General features: G+C 31.0%; 1 long non-coding RNA gene across 4 annotated transcripts; it reads right to left on the minus strand.

The window, feature by feature from the left end:
* Window positions 1–443: 443 nt before the first annotated feature.
* On the minus strand, window positions 444–15,858 carry LOC103312246 (uncharacterized). Of its 4 annotated transcripts, none has more exons than XR_010335479.1 (7): window positions 15,792–15,858; window positions 15,457–15,734; window positions 15,254–15,400; window positions 14,148–14,283; window positions 2,018–2,136; window positions 1,733–1,974; window positions 444–1,308 (listed from the first exon to the last, which is right to left on the minus strand). It is a non-coding gene; the product is annotated as an uncharacterized LOC103312246 (long non-coding RNA). The 4 variants fall into 4 exon arrangements; XR_010335478.1 differs by having other exon boundaries at window positions 15,139–15,400; XR_010335481.1 differs by lacking the exon at window positions 14,148–14,283 and having other exon boundaries at window positions 15,331–15,400.
* Window positions 15,859–22,286: the final 6,428 nt, after the last annotated feature.

The following is a 22,286-nucleotide window of genomic DNA, read 5'->3' on the forward strand; positions in this document are numbered from 1 at the left end:
AGGCAACCCAAAATACTCATGCTTGTATAGCTAGTTGCATACAAAATTTAATAAAAATTTTTAGACCTCTTTGCGTTCCTGTGATCCTGGTACGAAATCCATTTTTAAAATTTTGCAGAATTTCACCCAAATTTTCTTTCACATAAAAATTTTAATAGGTGAAAGAAAATTTAGCTAAAATTCTGCAAAATTTTAAAAATGGATTTCGTACCAGGATCACAGGAACGCAAAGAGGTCTTAAAATTTTTATTAAATTTTGTATGCAACTAGCTATACACGCAAGGGTATTTTGAGTTGCCTATTTTTTATCATTACTTTTCTGCGTTTCTGTGATTTCGGTCTTAACAATATTTTCAATTTTTAGAAATTTTAAATACGAAACAATCTTTGCCATTGCAAATAATTCGTAGGAAAAGTTGTTTATAAAGGAAAATAAAAGGTAATACAAATTAACATTTTATTATAAAAAAACGCAATGCAATAAATAATATTAAGTTACTACATTAATATACAGATACATGTTACAGTTAATGTGAAACTTGGTTAGTTAACACATTAGCAAAAAACTTGACGAATAATATTTACATTATTACTTGAAAGACAAAATAGCAAAATTACAGTTCTGTAACATCTTCACATCTTTCACTGAACATTTATGACAAACATCAGACACTGGAATAACATACGGTCCCTTTCCAAAAGGCTCCTCTTCCGAACTGGAACTACATATTATGAATTTCTTCCTCCACAAGGTATAAAAACTTCTTTTAAACCCGTTATTATTGTACGTATTTCGTATATTCACTGTTATAACCGGACTTGGACACTTTGCGTTGGATTTTGATCATTTTCCACATACTCGAATCACTTGTTCGTTTCTGAATTGCTTTTTTTCTTGTTCCTCTTCACCTCCAGTTCCTCCAGTGCTCTCTCGTCTCTTTTGCTTTACTGTTCCACTGCATTCAAGTGTGCCGCAGAATTGGGTCCTTGGGACCCTACTTGTTTAAACTCACATACATCACGACGTAACTATCCATTTTAGTGACTGTGTAAATACCAATCACTAGTACTATCCGGTACTATACAACCATTCTGGGTCTCAAACAAATTCATCCTCTAGTATGGTAATTAACCAAACGTTGGACAAAATATGTCCCAAGTCCAAAGTCGGATTTTAATCCTCCAGTACCATAAAATGCTATAAGCGCAAACTTATCAATGATGACCAGACTCGGGACAAAATTCCCAAGTAAAGAACAATCCAGGAGTCGCACAATTCAAAAATTGGCCTCGGGAAAACCCCACAACCTAAAACACACAAAACTCAAAGCAAAAAAATTTTTAAACCAAAGTGTGTATTAGGATCACAGAAACGCAAAAGGGTCTTTAAAGTTAAAGACCTTTTCGTCACAGCTTCTGTTGTTCCTGTGATTCTGATACGAATTTTTTTTTAATTTTTTGCAGATTTTTAAATGTAAAAACGTCTTCACGCTCAGAGTATTTTAATACACATCTTAGTTTAAAAGAATTAGTAAACTTTTTATGGCTAAAATTTGGTAAAAGTAGGCACACCACACGCTCGCAGGTGTATTGTTGGCTGCATACAAAATCGAAAAATTGCAACATTTTTACAAGTATTTTTAAGTTTCGAATAATTTAGATCTAACCATTAACCAAATAGCAGTATCTCTTTTTGGTGATTTTTGTAATGAGTTGGATAGTAAAAATTTACCTATATAACGGTCTCCGCTGTCTTGAGATGATATTTCCTTTCATTTAACACAAAAACTATGGAACGTAAACAGCGTAAAAAGCAAAAAAACTTATCAGTGCCAATATCAGAGAGTCCGTAGCGTTTGCAAAAATGTTGTCCTAGAGACTCAGTGTAAGCTTGAACTCTCCCAAGTGAAAGCTTGCGTTCTTGTACACATCCCCAATGTGTCCGGTGAATCAACAATCAAAGTCACCTGTAATCTTATTTTGCGTTGTATTGTGCTCATGATAGGGCTCCACATACTATGTACTCGAATTACTCAATCAATTCTGAGTTGCTTTTTTCGTGTTCCTCTCGGGTGTATCCTCCAGTGCCTCCTTGGTAACCCTCTTGTTCGATGGTATGAGCAAAGAATTGAATTTCTATACAAAATAAAATATTCAAAAATAAATAGAAATTTTAAACTCACATCTAGAGCTCGGAAACTCCGTAAACGACCACGATAGGCGGAGCCAATGCGTACTTCATCGAGTGGGGAGATTGAGCAGTGGCGTAGCAAAAAACTATTCCATGATCAAGAAGGGTTTGAGATTTATAATTTGTAGTAGTTACTATTTCCTCTATTCAATAATAGCAAGATGAAATAGTAATAATCATATCTAATGCTAATACACGTTGATCTCCTAGAAATACAAAGCAGAGACGTCGAATAAATAAAAATACTCAATGAGTAACGAGTAAAAACGCGTTTATTGCAAAAAATGTTTCTACTGGTATTTTTATTATAACTGGTAATATTGAAATGTTAAATTTTAAGACGAATTCCCTACAGATGTAGGGCCACGCCACGCCACGCCACTGTTTTCTACCAACACCCCTAATTTAAAGATTGGACTCGTCCGTGACGAGTTTTCGTCTCTGCGCACTCCTACCACCGTGGACGATTTGTCATTTTGCGGACTCTAAATCATCTTTTGACCATTGTAATGTGTTTCTATTAAAAATTAAAACTTGACTGCATTTAATTTCTGAATTTTTTATTCTTATATTGAAGCACTGCAAACCGATTTTTTTCACACCCTTTAAATCCTGCAATTTTCTTTATTTTTGCAGGAGATTAAGCCCTTCGATAGGGCCTTCGACTGTGAAAAAATCATGTTTGAACAAACACCCTTTGGGACCTTATGAATTTTTTAAGATTCTTTAAGATTTTCCTATTTTGCAAGCGTTATTTTTTTTCACCCCTTTTATATCCCGCAATTTTCTTTATTTTTGCAAGAGATTAAGCCCCCCGATTGCGCCTTGGACTGTAAAAAATTCATGTTCGGACAAACACCCCTTGAGACCTTAATGAATTTTTAAAGATTCTATAAAATTTCCCTATTTCGAAAACTTTATTTTCTTTTCATCCCTTTTATATCCTGCAATTTTCTTAATTTTTGTAGGAAATCAAGTCCTCTAATAGGGCCTTTGACTGTACAAAAATCATGTTCGGACAAACGACCCTTAGGATCTTAACGAATTTAAAAAAAATTCGTATTTAAGGATTGCTCTAATTTGTCAAATTAATAACTAACTTGTCCAGCAAGAACCACGTGGAGGTTTAGAGCATTCTTGCCAGGAAAAAAGGATATAAGGATGAGGTAAACAATGATTATTTCAAATGAAGGGAATAAAGGAATTATTGGTTTGTGAAATGAAAAAATAGTACACAAAAATCAAAGCTTTTTCACTTGGCGTTAAATAAATGCTCTTACCTTTATACTGCATCTGCTACCATTTGTAGCAAAACCTAAAAAATAAATTAAAAACACAACCAACAAAAAAATTAATTTGTAGGAAAGTTACAACAAGCGACTTTAATAAATATTATACAGAATAAAGGATACACAATACGGTATAATATATGGCACACAAGCTATTAAATCAACACATCACAAGATAAAACGCAAAAAAATGCACCTACCTTCATATGGCTTCTGCGTTGGCTACTGTTTGTAGCAAGACATTTAAAAAATTAAAACAACACCAATAAAAATCTTTATTTGCATGAAAGTTACAACAAGCAACGTTTGTCAATATTAAACAAAATAAAAAATACACAATACGTTTCAATTTGTGGCAATTAAAATTCAAATCAAATTCACTACCTCAGTAAATAAATGCACTTACCTTCATATCGCTTCCACGTTGGCTACCGTTTGTAGCATTAAAAAAAATAATAATAAAAATGAAACCAAAAAAAAATAATAATAAAAATGAAACCAAAAAAATGTTTATTTGCATTAAATTTTGAGCAAGCCACTTTCATTCATTGAAATTAAAGGCAAAATTTCGTGGCAATAAATTATTTGAGTGGTTTATTTTATTTATAGTTACTGTATTTAAAATGTGTCACTCAAAATATCACTTTTCAATACCGCATTTAAAGATTTTAATTGCAATTAAGTTTTATGAAATTATTGGTTTGTGAAATAAATAAATACGACACAGCAATAAAATACACCTACCTTCATATCGCTTCCACGTTGGCTACCGTTTGTAGCATTAAAAAAAATAATAATAAAAATGAAACCAAAAAAATGTTTATTTGCATTAAATTTTGAGCAGCCACTTTCATTCATTGAAATTAAAGGCAAAATTTCGTGGCAATAAATTATTTGAGTGGTTTATTTTATTTATAGTTACTGTATTTAAAATGTGTCACTCAAAATATCACTTTTCAATACCGCATTTAAAGATTTTAATTGCAATTAAGTTTTATGAAATTATTGGTTTGTGAAATAAATAAATACGACACAGCAATAAAATACACCTACCTTCATATCGCTTCCACGTTGGCTACCGTTTGTAGCATTAAAAAAAATAATAATAAAAATGAAACCAAAAAAAAAATGTTTATTTGCATTAAATTTTGAGCAAGCCACTTTCATTCATTGAAATTAAAGGCAAAATTTCGTGGCAATAAATTATTTGAGTGGTTTATTTTATTTATAGTTTCTGTATCTAAAATGCGTCACTCAAAATGTCACTTTCAATACCGCATTTAAAGATTTTAATTGCAATTAAGTTTTATGAAATTATTGGTTTGTGAAATAAATAAATACGACACAGCAATAAAATACACCTACCTTCATATCGCTTCCACGTTGGCTACCGTTTGTAGCATTAAAAAAAATAATAATAAAAATGAAACCAAAAAAATGTTTATTTGCATTAAATTTTGAGCAGCCACTTTCATTCATTGAAATTAAAGGCAAAATTTCGTGGCAATAAATTATTTGAGTGGTTTATTTTATTTATAGTTACTGTATTTAAAATGTGTCACTCAAAATATCACTTTTCAATACCGCATTTAAAGATTTTAATTGCAATTAAGTTTTATGAAATTATTGGTTTGTGAAATAAATAAATACGACACAGCAATAAAATACACCTACCTTCATATCGCTTCCACGTTGGCTACCGTTTGTAGCATTAAAAAAAATAATAATAAAAATGAAACCAAAAAAAAAATGTTTATTTGCATTAAATTTTGAGCAAGCCACTTTCATTCATTGAAATTAAAGGCAAAATTTCGTGGCAATAAATTATTTGAGTGGTTTATTTTATTTATAGTTTCTGTATCTAAAATGCGTCACTCAAAATGTCACTTTCAATACCGCATTTAAAGATTTTAATTGCAATTAAGTTTTATGAAATTATTGGTTTGTGAAATAAATAAATACGACACAGCAATAAAATACACCTACCTTCATATCGCTTCCACGTTGGCTACCGTTTGTAGCATTAAAAAAAATAATAATAAAAATGAAACCAAAAAAAAAATGTTTATTTGCATTAAATTTTGAGCAAGCCACTTTCATTCATTGAAATTAAAGGCAAAATTTCGTGGCAATAAATTATTTGAGTGGTTTATTTTATTTATAGTTTCTGTATCTAAAATGCGTCACTCAAAATGTCACTTTCAACACCGCATTTAAAGATTTTAATTGCAATTAAGTTTTATGAAATTATTGGTTTGTGAAATAAATAAATACGACACAGCAATAAAATACACCTACCTTCATATCGCTTCCACGTTGGCTACCGTTTGTAGCATTAAAAAAAATAATAATAAAAATGAAACCAAAAAAATGTTTATTTGCATTAAATTTTGAGCAAGCCACTTTCATTCATTGAAATTAAAGGCAAAATTTCGTGGCAATAAATTATTTGAGTGGTTTATTTTATTTATAGTTACTGTATTTAAAATGTGTCACTCAAAATATCACTATTCAACACCGAATTTAAAGATTTTAATTGCAATTAAGTTTTATGAAATTATTGGTTTGTGAAATAAATAAATACGACACAGCAATAAAATACACCTACCTTCATATCGCTTCCTCGTTGGCTACCGTTTGTAGCATTAAAAAAAATAATAATAAAAATGAAACCAAAAAAAATGTTTATTTGCATTAAATTTTGAGCAAGCCACTTTCATTCATTGAAATTAAAGGCAAAATTTCGTGGCAATAAATTATTTGAGTGGTTTATTTTATTAATAGTTACTGTATTTAGAATGTGTCACTCAAAATATCACTTTTCAATACCGCATTTAAAGATTTTAATTGCAATTAAGTTTTATGAAATTATTGGTTTGTGAAATAAATAAATACGACACAGCAATAAAATACACCTACCTTCATATCGCTTCCTCGTTGGCTACCGTTTGTAGCATTAAAAAAAATAATAATAAAAATGAAACCAAAAAAAATGTTTATTTGCATTAAATTTTGAGCAAGCCACTTTCATTCATTGAAATTAAAGGCAAAATTTCGTGGCAATAAATTATTTGAGTGGTTTATTTTATTTATAGTTACTGTATTTAAAATGTGTCACTCAAAATATCACTTTTCAATACCGCATTTAAAGATTTTAATTGCATTTAAGTTTTATGAAATTATTGGTTTGTGAAATAAATAAATACGACACAGCAATAAAATACACCTACCTTCATATCGCTTCCTCGTTGGCTACCGTTTGTAGCATTAAAAAAATTTAAAAACAACACCAATAAAAATCTTTATTTGCATGAAAATTACAACAAGCGACATAATTTTACGGCTGTAAAAAACAGTCAACAATGTTATATTTAAGGATTGCTCTAATTGGTCAAATTAGTCAATAACTAATTTGTCCGGCAAGAACCACGTGGAGGTTTAGAGCATTCTTGCCAGGAAAAATGGATATAAGGATGAGGTAAACAATGATTATTTCAAATGAAGGGAATAAAGGAATTATTGGTTTGTGAAATGAAAAAATAGTACACAAAAATCAAAGCTTTTTCACTTGGCGTTAAATAAATGCTCTTACCTTTTGTACTGCATCTGCTACCATTTGTAGCAAAACCTAAAAAATAAATTAAAAACACAACCAACAAAAAAATTAATTTGTAGGAAAGTTACAACAAGCGACTTTAATAAATATTATACAGAATAAAGAATACACAATACGGTATAATATATGGCACACAAGCTATTAAATCAACACATCACAAGATAAAACGCAAAAAAATGCACCTACCTTCATATGGCTTCTGCGTTGGCTACTGTTTGTAGCAAGACATTTAAAAAATTAAAACAACACCAATAAAAATCTTTATTTGCATGAAAGTTACAACAAGCAACGTTTGTCAATATTAAACAAAATAAAAAATACACAATACGTTTCAATTTGTGGCAATTAAAATTCAAATCAAATTCACTACCTCAGTAAATAAATGCACTTACCTTCATATCGCTTCCACGTTGGCTACCGTTTGTAGCATTAAAAAAAATAATAATAAAAATGAAACCAAAAAAATGTTTATTTGCATTAAATTTTGAGCAGCCACTTTCATTCATTGAAATTAAAGGCAAAATTTCGTGGCAATAAATTATTTGAGTGGTTTATTTTATTTATAGTTACTGTATTTAAAATGTGTCACTCAAAATATCTTTTTTCAACACCGCATTTAAAGATTTTAATTGCATTTAAGTTTTATGAAATTATTGGTTTGTGAAATAAATAAACACGACACAGCAATAAAATACACCTACCTTCATATCGCTTCCACGTTGGCTACCGTTTGTAGCATTAAAAAAAATAATAATAATAAAAATGAAACCAAAAAAAATGTTTATTTGCATTAAATTTTGAGCAAGCCACTTTCATTCATTGAAATTAAAGGCAAAATTTCGTGGCAATAAATTATTTGAGTGGTTTATTTTATTAATAGTTACTGTATTTAGAATGTGTCACTCAAAATATCACTATTCAACACCGAATTTAAAGATTTTAATTGCATTTAAGTTTTATGAAATTATTGGTTTGTGAAATAAATAAATACGACACAGCAATAAAATACACCTACCTTCATATCGCTTCCACGTTGGCTACAGTTTGTAGCATTAAAAAAAATAATAATAAAAATGAAACCAAAAAAATGTTTATTTGCATTAAATTTTGAGCAAGCCACTTTCATTCATTGAAATTAAAGGCAAAATTTCGTGGCAATAAATTATTTGAGTGGTTTATTTTATTAATAGTTACTGTATTTAGAATGTGTCACTCAAAATATCACTATTCAACACCGAATTTAAAGATTTTAATTGCATTTAAGTTTTATGAAATTATTGGTTTGTGAAATAAATAAATACGACACAGCAATAAAATACACCTACCTTCATATCGCTTCCACGTTGGCTACCGTTTGTAGCATTAAAAAAAATAATAATAAAAATGAAACCAAAAAAATGTTTATTTGCATTAAATTTTGAGCAAGCCACTTTCATTCATTGAAATTAAAGACAAAATTACGTGGCAGTAAATTATTTGAGTGTTTTATTTGATTTATAGTTACTGTATTTAAAATGTGTCACTCAAAATATCACTTTTCAATACCGCATTTAAAGATTTTAATTGCATTTAAGTTTTATGAAATTATTGGTTTGTGAAATAAATAAATACGACACAGCAATAAAATACACCTACCTTCATATCGCTTCCACGTTGGCTACCGTTTGTAGCATTAAAAAAATTTAAAAACAACACCAATAAAAATCTTTATTTGCATGAAAATTACAACAAGCGACATAATTTTACGGCTGTAAAAAACAGTCAACAATGTTATATTTAAGGATTGCTCTAATTGGTCAAATTAGTCAATAACTAATTTGTCCGGCAAGAACCACGTGGAGGTTTAGAGCATTCTTGCCAGGAAAAATGGATATAAGGATGAGGTAAACAATGATTATTTCAAATGAAGGGAATAAAGGAATTATTGGTTTGTGAAATGAAAAAATAGTACACAAAAATCAAAGCTTTTTCACTTGGCGTTAAATAAATGCTCTTACCTTTTGTACTGCATCTGCTACCATTTGTAGCAAAACCTAAAAAATAAATTAAAAACACAACCAACAAAAAAATTAATTTGTAGGAAAGTTACAACAAGCGACTTTAATAAATATTATACAGAATAAAGAATACACAATACGGTATAATATATGGCACACAAGCTATTAAATCAACACATCACAAGATAAAACGCAAAAAAATGCACCTACCTTCATATGGCTTCTGCGTTGGCTACTGTTTGTAGCAAGACATTTAAAAAATTAAAACAACACCAATAAAAATCTTTATTTGCATGAAAGTTACAACAAGCAACGTTTGTCAATATTAAACAAAATAAAAAATACACAATACGTTTCAATTTGTGGCAATTAAAATTCAAATCAAATTCACTACCTCAGTAAATAAATGCACTTACCTTCATATCGCTTCCACGTTGGCTACCGTTTGTAGCATTAAAAAAAATAATAATAAAAATGAAACCAAAAAAATGTTTATTTGCATTAAATTTTGAGCAGCCACTTTCATTCATTGAAATTAAAGGCAAAATTTCGTGGCAATAAATTATTTGAGTGGTTTATTTTATTTATAGTTACTGTATTTAAAATGTGTCACTCAAAATATCTTTTTTCAACACCGCATTTAAAGATTTTAATTGCATTTAAGTTTTATGAAATTATTGGTTTGTGAAATAAATAAACACGACACAGCAATAAAATACACCTACCTTCATATCGCTTCCACGTTGGCTACCGTTTGTAGCATTAAAAAAAATAATAATAATAAAAATGAAACCAAAAAAAATGTTTATTTGCATTAAATTTTGAGCAAGCCACTTTCATTCATTGAAATTAAAGGCAAAATTTCGTGGCAATAAATTATTTGAGTGGTTTATTTTATTAATAGTTACTGTATTTAGAATGTGTCACTCAAAATATCACTATTCAACACCGAATTTAAAGATTTTAATTGCATTTAAGTTTTATGAAATTATTGGTTTGTGAAATAAATAAATACGACACAGCAATAAAATACACCTACCTTCATATCGCTTCCACGTTGGCTACAGTTTGTAGCATTAAAAAAAATAATAATAAAAATGAAACCAAAAAAATGTTTATTTGCATTAAATTTTGAGCAAGCCACTTTCATTCATTGAAATTAAAGACAAAATTACGTGGCAGTAAATTATTTGAGTGTTTTATTTGATTTATAGTTACTGTATTTAAAATGTGTCACTCAAAATATCACTTTTCAATACCGCATTTAAAGATTTTAATTGCATTTAAGTTTTATGAAATTATTGGTTTGTGAAATAAATAAATACGACACAGCAATAAAATACACCTACCTTCATATCGCTTCCACGTTGGCTACCGTTTGTAGCATTAAAAAAATTTAAAAACAACACCAATAAAAATCTTTATTTGCATGAAAATTACAACAAGCGACATAATTTTACGGCTGTAAAAAACAGTCAACAATGTTATATTTAAGGATTGCTCTAATTGGTCAAATTAGTCAATAACTAATTTGTCCGGCAAGAACCACGTGGAGGTTTAGAGCATTCTTGCCAGGAAAAATGGATATAAGGATGAGGTAAACAATGATTATTTCAAATGAAGGGAATAAAGGAATTATTGGTTTGTGAAATGAAAAAATAGTACACAAAAATCAAAGCTTTTTCACTTGGCGTTAAATAAATGCTCTTACCTTTATACTGCATCTGCTACCATTTGTAGCAAAACCTAAAAAATAAATTAAAAACACAACCAACAAAAAAATTAATTTGTAGGAAAGTTACAACAAGCGACTTTAATAAATATTATACAGAATAAAGGATACACAATACGGTATAATATATGGCACACAAGCTATTAAATCAACACATCACAAGATAAAACGCAAAAAAATGCACCTACCTTCATATGGCTTCTGCGTTGGCTACTGTTTGTAGCAAGACATTTAAAAAATTAAAACAACACCAATAAAAATCTTTATTTGCATGAAAGTTACAACAAGCAACGTTTGTCAATATTAAACAAAATAAAAAATACACAATACGTTTCAATTTGTGGCAATTAAAATTCAAATCAAATTCACTACCTCAGTAAATAAATGCACTTACCTTCATATCGCTTCCACGTTGGCTACCGTTTGTAGCATTAAAAAAAATAATAATAAAAATGAAACCAAAAAAAAATAATAATAAAAATGAAACCAAAAAAATGTTTATTTGCATTAAATTTTGAGCAAGCCACTTTCATTCATTGAAATTAAAGGCAAAATTTCGTGGCAATAAATTATTTGAGTGGTTTATTTTATTTATAGTTACTGTATTTAAAATGTGTCACTCAAAATATCACTTTTCAATACCGCATTTAAAGATTTTAATTGCAATTAAGTTTTATGAAATTATTGGTTTGTGAAATAAATAAATACGACACAGCAATAAAATACACCTACCTTCATATCGCTTCCACGTTGGCTACCGTTTGTAGCATTAAAAAAAATAATAATAAAAATGAAACCAAAAAAATGTTTATTTGCATTAAATTTTGAGCAGCCACTTTCATTCATTGAAATTAAAGACAAAATTACGTGGCAGTAAATTATTTGAGTGTTTTATTTGATTTATAGTTACTGTATTTAAAATGTGTCACTCAAAATATCTTTTTTCAACACCGCATTTAAAGATTTTAATTGCATTTAAGTTTTATGAAATTATTGGTTTGTGAAATAAATAAACACGACACAGCAATAAAATACACCTACCTTCATATCGCTTCCACGTTGGCTACCGTTTGTAGCATTAAAAAAAATAATAATAAAAATGAAACCAAAAAAATGTTTATTTGCATTAAATTTTGAGCAGCCACTTTCATTCATTGAAATTAAAGACAAAATTACGTGGCAATAAATTATTTGAGTGTTTTATTTCATTTATAGTTACTGTATTTAAAATGTGTCACTCAAAATATCACTTTTCAACACCGCATTTAAAGATTTTAATTGCATTTAAGTTTTATGAAATTATTGGTTTGTGAAATAAATAAACACGACACAGCAATAAAATACACCTACCTTCATATCGCTTCCACGTTGGCTACCGTTTGTAGCATTAAAAAAAATAATAATAAAATTGAAACCAAAAAAATGTTTATTTGCATTAAATTTTGAGCAGCCACTTTCATTCATTGAAATTAAAGACAAAATTACGTGGCAGTAAATTATTTGAGTGTTTTATTTGATTTATAGTTACTGTATTTAAAATGTGTCACTCAAAATATCACTTTTCAACACCGCATTTAAAGATTTTAATTGCATTTAAGTTTTATGAAATTATTGGTTTGTGAAATAAATAAACACGACACAGCAATAAAATACACCTACCTTCATATCGCTTCCACGTTGGCTACCGTTTGTAGCATTAAAAAAAATAATAATAAAAATGAAACCAAAAAAATGTTTATTTGAATTAAATTTTGAGCAAGCCACTTTCATTCATTGAAATTAAAGACAAAACTATTACGTGGCAATAAATTATTTGAGTGTTTGATAATAATTTTATTTACTGTATTTAAAATGTGTCACTCAAACGCGATCACTAGCCACCGAATTGAAAATTTAAACCGGAAAATTTAGATTTGCTTGAACACACGTCCGTTCGCGACAACGGCAAGTAACAAACTGAATAAATTGAACGAAACCGCACAATACACAATAATTTAAATAAACCGACTCACCTCGCTTCGCCTCGCCTCTCGCTCCCGCTCCCGATCTGACCCGTACCACTGCTCGCTGTCGACTGAACCGCCCTCGCCGCCTGCGCCGCACACCTAACCTCGGATGTGACGTCATCACACGTCTAAAACAGGTCATAACCAGAAACATTCACTGTCCAAATCCATCAAATTTAGAAACATTCATACACAGAATTATTCAAAATAGAACAGTATTGATCTAGAAAAATTAATTATGACAAATGTATTTGTCTATAAACGTCTAAAATTATAAAAGTTTCGCATGCAGTTAATGGAAAAATAAAAATGCATGTTTATATTTAAACAGAAACTGGCAATGTGAAATTTTAGTGCGAAAATTAGTGGTAGAGCTCGGAAACTCTGTAAACGACCACGATAGGCGGAGCCAATGCGTACTTCATCGAGTGAGGAGATTGAGCAGTGGCGTAGCAAAAAACTATTCTATGATCAAGAAGGGTTTGAGATTCATAATTTGTAGTAGTTAAAATTTCCTCTATTCAATAATTGCAAGATGAAATAGTAAAAATCATATCTAATGCTAATACACGTTGATTTCCTAGAAATACAAAGCAGAGAGGTCGAATAAATAAAAATACACAATGAGTAAAGAGTAAAAACGCGTTTATTGCAAAAAATGTTTCTACTGGTATCTTTACTATAACTGGTAATATTGAAATGTTAAACTTTAAGACGAATTCTTTACACATGTAAGTACACGCCACGCCACTGTTTTCTGCCAACACCCCTAATTTAAAGATTGGACTCGTCCGAGACGAGTTTTCGTCTCTGCGCACTCCTACCACCGTGGACGATCTGTCATTTCGCGGACTCTATCATAAAGGAACCAAATTTTGACAGGCTATGTAGACAACCAACTATACGAAGACGGAAGTTTAAATAAAATAATTTTGAAGTTAAAAACAAAATGTGTAACCTAGAAAAAAACCTTTTTGCATTCCTATGACGTTAATTCCCATTTTGATTTTAAATTTTTGCAAAATTTAAATAGTTGTAAAAAAGTTACAGGTTACTGTAATGTACGGCTTAACCAACTGTACATAGATAGCATAATAAATTTTATAGGTTACTGTAAAATTGTATTTTTAAGTTCAACACCTAGATGTCACTGTTTAAAATTAACTGTGACATCTTAGCGCTAAACATTGAAATACAAACTTACAGAAATCTATAAAACTTACTGTGCCATCTATGGGTAATTTCGTAAAACAGTAAATTGCACTAATCTGTAAATTTTTTAAAACCAAATGCTTACAGCAAAATTTTCTACTCACTAAATTTGAATTTTTCACACACTAAGCCTCAGATTCCAAGCCACTCCGTTAATTTCGGCTTCGTTAGTCATCAAATTCTCTTCAATTGTCGAAAATTGTTCAAACACATTTCGTCTGACAGTTTCAGCAACTGAAACTTTAAGATTAGAATTAAAAACTCAATCTCTGCATAAAGTTATGTTGGTACGTCAGACGTAACTTGCTTTTATGGCCTTATGGGTGCGCCTCAGGCCAGAAATAAGACTTCAGGTCAAAAAAGCTTCTTTACGCCCTTAATACACAAGTAACTATTATTAAAATTACCTCTTTTTGTTCAAATCATCGATAGAAATTTTATTTTGAATATTTTGAAATTTTTGGATATACGAAAGTTTAAATAAAATAATTTTGCAATAATTTAAAACAGAAATGTATATTAGGATCACAGAAACGCAAGAAATCCTTACAATTTTTTACCTCCTTGCAATGCTGTGTTCCTGGTCCGAAATTCATTTAGATATAATGCAATTTTTAGCTAAGTTATTCTGCTACTGCAAACATTTAAGACTAAAATGTGTATTAGAATCACAACACAAAAAGGTCTACATTTCTCATAAATTCTGTATAGAACACTATTCATTACTTTCACTTAATGCAGATGTCTTGTAGATAAAAATATACATGTAACCATTCATCATAATTCATAAGCATTACATTACATATCCGTATTAGTAATGTTGCTTACACTAATACCAGCAATAATCAAAATAATTTTGGAACAGTGTCGACTTGCATTAACTACAAAAGAAACAGATTTGAATCACCAATAGACCTCGTTAAAAAAACTTTTGCCAAAAACATGTAAATTATGAGTTAAAATTAAAAATAAATTGAGGCAGAAAACTCGTCTCCGCTATGTCTTAAGACGATATTTACGTTAATTCCAACACAAAAACGGCGTAAAGACAAAATAACTTATTAGTTGCAACATTAGTGGGTCAGTAGATATTACCGTTAGAAAAATTGCGCAAAATGTTGTCCCTCAGACGCAATGCACGCATTAACCCTCCAGCTTGCGTTTTTGCACACATCCTTAATGTGTCCAATAAATTAAGAACGGAAGTCACCTGTAATCAAATGGTAGGGCCCCCCATATTCTGCGCTCGAATTACTTGTTGGATTCTCAGTTGCTTTTTTCGCGTACCTCTCTGGTGTATCCTCCAGTGCCTCCGTGAGACCCCCATGTTCGACACTATGAACAAAAAACTGAATTTCTGCACAAAAAAAAAACAATTCAAATACAAACCAGGCCCAGAAATTTTAAACTCACATCTATTATGGTGTATCCATCCATTTTAGTGACTGCAACTACTAGTACCACCCAGTACCACAAAAATTCTGGGTCTTCAACAAATTCATCCTCTGGTATGGTAATTAAAGCCCATACTTCAGTCAGCCACAAAGGAAGTAATCAAACGTTCGAAAAATTTGCTTCAGCACGAATTCAAAGTCGGATTTTATTTCTTCAGTAGCATATAATGCGGTAAGCGCAAACTCTTCTCGCCAACGGCTCGTTTTATAACTTGGGATTCGTGCGCCAAATTAACCCTTATAAAACATTTGTTAATGTACTATTTATTTATTATACGTTACTGTAAAATTTACTTCAACATTTAACCTTGCATTTAACTTTTAAATGTCGAAGATGTCGAAGTACCACTTTACAGGAACCTATAAAATGTACTAATGCATATTTTTGCGGAAAAGTATATTACAGCAATCTGTAAATTTTTGAAAATTGCAGACTAAAACTTGTGCGAAATCTGCAACCTTTGTATTTTTTTACGCTACCTTGTTATAAATGATTTTATTAAAATAACTTTTTTATATATAGAAATCTTCGATTTCTATATAAGCAGTTGAAAGCAGTTCGAAAAATGATTGCTCCTAAAATAAAGGTCATCAGTTGGAACTTGATGTAACTTTGAGCCTTTTTAAACCCTTCAAAACTGTACCCTAGAAGGCTACCTAAGCTGTAGAGCAAAAATAGAGAAAAAGAATGTTTTTTGTTGGCTAGAACCAAGACTAGAGCACAAAATACGGTGAGGATTGCAATGGAAATCCATACAGTAAAAGTGAAAATTGTTATTATGTTGTGAGACTTTCGTCTTGCAATGTTCGAGTCCACAGGCAGTAAAACAACGACTTTGTCGTATGAGTGAGGGTAGGTGTACTCAATGTTTGTCACAAGTGTTTTCCTCAATATAAAAATAATATTCAAACAGAAATCAGTCTCGTCGTTGAGTAAACTGTGGTAAGCGTCCAGAAAACCACTGTTACTTTCATATTCTACTGTCTTAAAAGTTGCATTCAAGCTGGATGTTAACAATTCCAGCATGTTGTAGTTTTTGCCGTACCACTTGCCCTCATATTTCACCAGCAAAGGGTTCTCTTCGAATAAAGCCACCCTGAACTCGTAACCATACAAATTTGATAATTTATCAACGAAAAGATTCTTATAACAATTTGAATCTCTCTTCAAATTGACAATTTCGTGATTTTTAAAAAAGTTGTAAGAGTAAATTTGTAGTTCATCTGAAACCAACACCAAAACGAAATTGAGAATTTTTTGCTTCCAAATAAAACTGAGTACGTGGGGCACAAAATTCGTGTTAGTTCTCACAGTGCAGAGAATAAAATGAAATTCGGCTAAAGAATCCCAAAAAAATGTCCCGCGAAGTTGGTTAATGTATTCGTCAAAGTTTAAATTCTTGTTAAGAAACACAAAAATTGCGTCGATTAGTGGCAGATAATTTACTTCGTGAGACAAATTTGTCGAGGTGATGGAAGGACATGAGTTAAATTTGATAAACCAGTTTGATATGTCTTTGGTAGAATCGTCATTTGCGTTGATGTAATTACATAAAGAGTAGCTTTTATCGCTTGCATTTTTGTAATTAATAAAGTATTCTTGAAGCTGTTGCTCCACAAAAGGGACAGGAGGTGGTTTTAAGCGACATTCACTCATTACAAAAAATATAACAACACTTAAGCACGTGCTTAACATTTTTAGCACCTGCAAGTGTATTAGCAATAACACGAGTAGTTTAAACCCAAATAAGATACGTATTTTTAAATTTCTAGTTTTGTTGTTATTCATTTCAATAAACTATAAGTGTGCTAATTGTCATTAATAATTCCACCTACTCATTTATCATAACACTAATAACAATCGGCGGACGGTTTAAAACAATCTTAAAAATTTATTAAACAAAGCTAATTTATTGTTACAAAAAATTGCCACCAAGTTTGAAATTTTAAATAGTAACCACTAAAATTTATTGCATATTTCAATTTACTTTACCAAACTGCGTAAAACTACCAAAATTGTTGTACTTACCTGTCATAGTATTTACATATGTTTTTTTGTTTTTTTGCTTAAAATTTTCATTTGCAAGGGTTTATCTAAGATATCACAGCCCTTGCACCCTTTGCGATTAGTAAATATTTTTGTTTGATAACCAAAGGTTGGAAGAGTTTTCTAGAATTTTTAAAATTGTCAATTGTCAAAATGCATGGCTACTATGATTTTTTTAAAATGGTTTTCAAAAAACTGTTATAACTCAGTTTTTTCAAATGAAACGACCCTATTTTCTTAACGTCATTCGAAAGAATATCGATATTTGTGATGACTTTTATCAAAACGTCCTGTACTTATCTTTTATAGTTTTTGAAAAAAATCATTAAAAACGGATTTTAATTAGTAATTTTCATAGTTTCTTCTAACTTGTAAATTATGTAAAGTAACTCAGTCAGCCTGCTATCGAATTTTTAACTTCTTGAATGAAAATAGTAAACAAGTAAGACATATTTTTAAACAATAGCACAATTTTATTGTATTTTTCAAAAATTTACTTGAATAAAAATGAAAATAAAGAGCAAATATTCTGTCTTTTGCTATTATTTCAAAAACTGTAAGAAATAGATATAGAAAACGTTAATAAAAGTCTACATAAAAATTGTTCTTTTGTTTGCCATAGAAAAAACAGCGTCATTCTATTAAAAAAAACTAATTTATAATTATTTTTTAATCATCATTTTAAAAAAATCATAGTAGCCTTGCAATGTGACATTTAACAATCCTGAAGTCTTAAGAAGACCTTTTGAACCTTTGGCTATCAAATAAAAAAAATGATTTACTTATTGTAAAGGGTTAATAAAAATTTGTGTAAAAAATTGACATATGTCAAAAACTATCACAGATAACTACTAATAACTAGGGTACATTTTACTCAGTTCTAAAAGGCGTATTCAAGAATGCAATAAAAATAGATGGTTATTATTTAAAGTACTGGAAATTCAGGCATTTTGAAAATAATTTAGTTGAACTCAAAATGGTCGATTTAGATTGTGTACAAAATCTTAAAGCTCTAGCTGTATTAAAAGTTAAAAAGTTTCTAAGAGGATCAGAATAAGCGACTTCAAAATGTAAAACTTGAAAGTTTCTTGTAAAACCCCGATATAATAAAAGCAAAAATCAGAATATTTATTTTTTTATAAGAAGCAAGATGCATTCATTTGTACAGTTTTCTCACTTCCAGTAAACACATAATAATTATCAACAATATAATAATTCTACAAGAAAAACGGCAATGCTAAAAAAGAGTCCAGCAACAAGTAAATAAAACACTAACTGTAGATGTTGCAAGTTCAAAACAATGTTGTCTTCAGTGGTACCATTAGTTCGAGGATAGTAAGAATTCGATGGAACATAATTGGCCCAAAAACCAAACTGTGTTTCCTTCGTTAAACATTCGTTAATTTTGTGAATGTAAGGAGAGTGTTTTTGAAAAATATAATTATCAAAACCTGGTACTAACGGTTCTTTTAAAACGTAATAGGGTACTTTTTTTCTAACACTCCTCAGTTTGGCTAAAATCGCTTCGGCATAACTGGCTGTCAGTAAATACGCAATATTTGGGTCAAATTCGTAAAGTTTTCTGTAGCGCTCCTTTTTCGTAATAAAAACCAACTTGTCCCGAAGTCCTGATGCCTGTGGCACCATCTTACCAAATGATCGTCCAGTGTAGATCATCAAATCTGTGTCTTTAATTTCGGAAATGTTTGTCATCTTATCAAGATAATTAGGACTAATGTAGGAACCAATTAACGACGTGTGAAAAGCAGTTCTGAAAACCAGACACATGAAAATAAACAGAAGCAGTTGTTGTTGAACGATCGACTGTTTGCTTCTAAAGTGTGGGATCGAATTGCCGAGAAAAGCAGCCCAGACGTGTATTAAACCCACCCATGATGTGTCTTGACTTTTGTATTTTTTATTGGCGATTTGCATACTTAGGAAAACTGCGCCAATTAAAACTACAATCAGGACCCAGGTCTTTGTTGCAAAAATTGATAATAAGTTTCGTTTTTTTTTAATATCTTGTGTGACGGGCATTAGAAGCACCAAAGCATCGCTTTGGTGAGGGTAAGTGTATTCCACGCCCGTAAAAGGCGTCATTTCTTGAAAATGACTGACGAAACAAAGATCGGTTTTGTTGTTGAGGATTTCGTCGTAAGCTCGCTCAAAATGGTAAGTGTCATTTCCCACCAGTTCGTAGAGAGTGTACGTGGCGTTTATCATCGAAGTGACCATTTTTAAATGTTGATAATCTTTACCGTACCACTGATTATCAAACTTTTCCATCGTTGGTGGATAGTCAAATATGCTGACTCGTAAACTGTGGCCGTACAAGTTATTTGTTTTGTCTGGGAAAAAATCCTCTTTTGGAAATTTCGTCAAGTTGAGAATTTTTTCGGCACTGAAGGGATTATACGAGAAGATTTCCAAATGTTTGTGCACAAAAACTAGCACAAAGTTCAGTATTTTGTACTCCCAGATGACTTTCAAAATGTGGGATATTGATTCTATTTTGGTGACTGCAGTGCAGACGATGAAATGGTTCTCAAACCGATTCTTCCAAAATGGATGTTGGTGTAACTGAGTTATGGTTTTACCAACATCGGTGTCCATTTCCAAAAAAATAAAATTTCCTTGAGTGGAGATGTACTCAGGCATTTGAAAAAGTCGAGTCGCTACGATTGAAGGGCACTGAATGTAGCTCATGACCCAATTAGCCACGTCTTCGGTTAAAGGAAGATGTGGATTAATGTAGCTACAGGACGTATAATTTTTTTGCACGTAATAAGTAAAGTACTTCTTCAGTTGGTCTAAAATTGGTTTTCGTGGTGTTAAGTGTAAGTAACAGTATGTGGGGGGAACGAAAACTATTAATACAAAGAGGGAACGCCACATTTCAACGTTTTCGTCAGAACTACATGTAGTGAATGATAAAAGCCGTCTAAGTATTTGGTAAAAGTGTTTTTTAAGTAAATTCAATCGGAATTATCAGAATAAATAGTTTTATTATTGTGCGATGTCCACTTTGCTCGAAAGTTTCCATTAATTTTCTAAGTGTGAAATATGGGGAATGATTTAGGACGAATAATTACGGTTATTGTGGAAAAAACCCGTTAAACGTTCAATGTAGGAAAAATAGTCTTAATTAAAAATTCTTTTGACGGTAGAAAACAATACTGACGGTAACTGTAAAACGCTTTCGTTTATTATTGAACGTACACAGAGTGATTCTTATAGGGTCTAAACTTTTTAACTTCTAATATAGCTAGAGCTTTAAAATTTTGTATAGACCATTCCGTGTTCAACTAAATTATTTTCAAGCTTCCAGAACTACGAGAAATTGACGCCAACTTTGAAATTTTTGAATTGAAAAATCTTGAAATTTAATAAAGTCTACTTATTTTTTTACAAGCAAGTCGAGTTATTTTTGCTTGCCAAAGCTCTTGAAATCTGGCACAATCTGTGCAATTAATAAAAACTATTTCTAAATGGATTAAAATCATTGAGACAATGGAAACATTTTTGTTAAATTTTGAAGTCATTCTTAATGATTTTGCAGTGTGGTCCTACGACTGCTTATTGTTGAATTTTTTAGCAACAAGTCTGTCAATATAAAAAGATAAATGGTTCCTGCAATTAACATAATGGAATTATTTACACGTCATTTAGATAAATGGGCAGCACTAATGCTGCTTATACACTTCAGACTACCATTACATTTCAATCAATAATCGTTCCCGCAATAATCATGCATTGTGTATTTGTCCAATGCATTTCAATTTATTTGCCCTAACAATTATTTATCTTCGGGTCTGGTTCCGTCCATTGACATGAAAAACAAACAGCGTATGCATTTGGCAAATTGTTAGAATATTATTGAAAAAATTCCAAAAATGGTTTTTAGTTAAATCAACAATTAACAAGTTGTCCAAGTTGCAGTCAGTGGGAGTAAAATAAAATTATCGTTGTTTCCTCGAGACCCAAAACAGTCCAATATCTCTTTATGTTTTTACATAACAAAAGAGTTCAAATTGCCACTTTCGCCCCAGAATAAATTATTCCCGATTGCGCTCGCTAATGATGGTAAAACACAGCATCGGCAACAAAGAAAATCTCCTTATCTGGGTAAAAGTGAACCGCCGCAACGAAGCTCTCTCTATATTTATGCGGCCCTCCGGAGGCAACATCATTATCTATGCAGATGGGCCCCCGGGATTAGAACTCGGGACTCTTTGTCTATGCTGGTGCGCCCAGTACACAAAACCACCCCCGGGCCCAGATCAATAGGTCACAACCTAACGTGCTTTAGAATTCTTCCATGCAGAACAGCCGACGCCTTGAGGCCAGGGGATGGAAAACGTTCCAAGACCTGGAGCGGGACCGGAGGACCACACTCTCCTCATCAACCGCACGGTTGCAAAACCGGCCCGAAGGCGAAGATTTCTGCAATATTTTTCTCGAGAAGGACATTGTTGTGGTGAGCTTTCCGCAGGTGAGGTTTACTTGATGAAAGTGACCAAGAGAGCTTTTATTCAGATGGGACAACATAACTAAATTAAATTTTTAGAGATAAATAGACGATTTCATAATTATAGTTTCGTCAAAATGGTCAAAAATATAGTGGGAAGCTTGCAATGATTTGCATAGAACTGAAAACTGGTGCAGGTACACTATTACAAATAAAACGTCAAAAATCCTCACGGATCCAACGTGTGCTAAAATTTATTTAATGTCAAAAA

Source organism: Tribolium castaneum, chromosome 1, assembly GCF_031307605.1.
Source record: "Tribolium castaneum strain GA2 chromosome 1, icTriCast1.1, whole genome shotgun sequence".
NCBI classification, from domain to species: Eukaryota; Metazoa; Arthropoda; class Insecta; order Coleoptera; family Tenebrionidae; genus Tribolium; species Tribolium castaneum.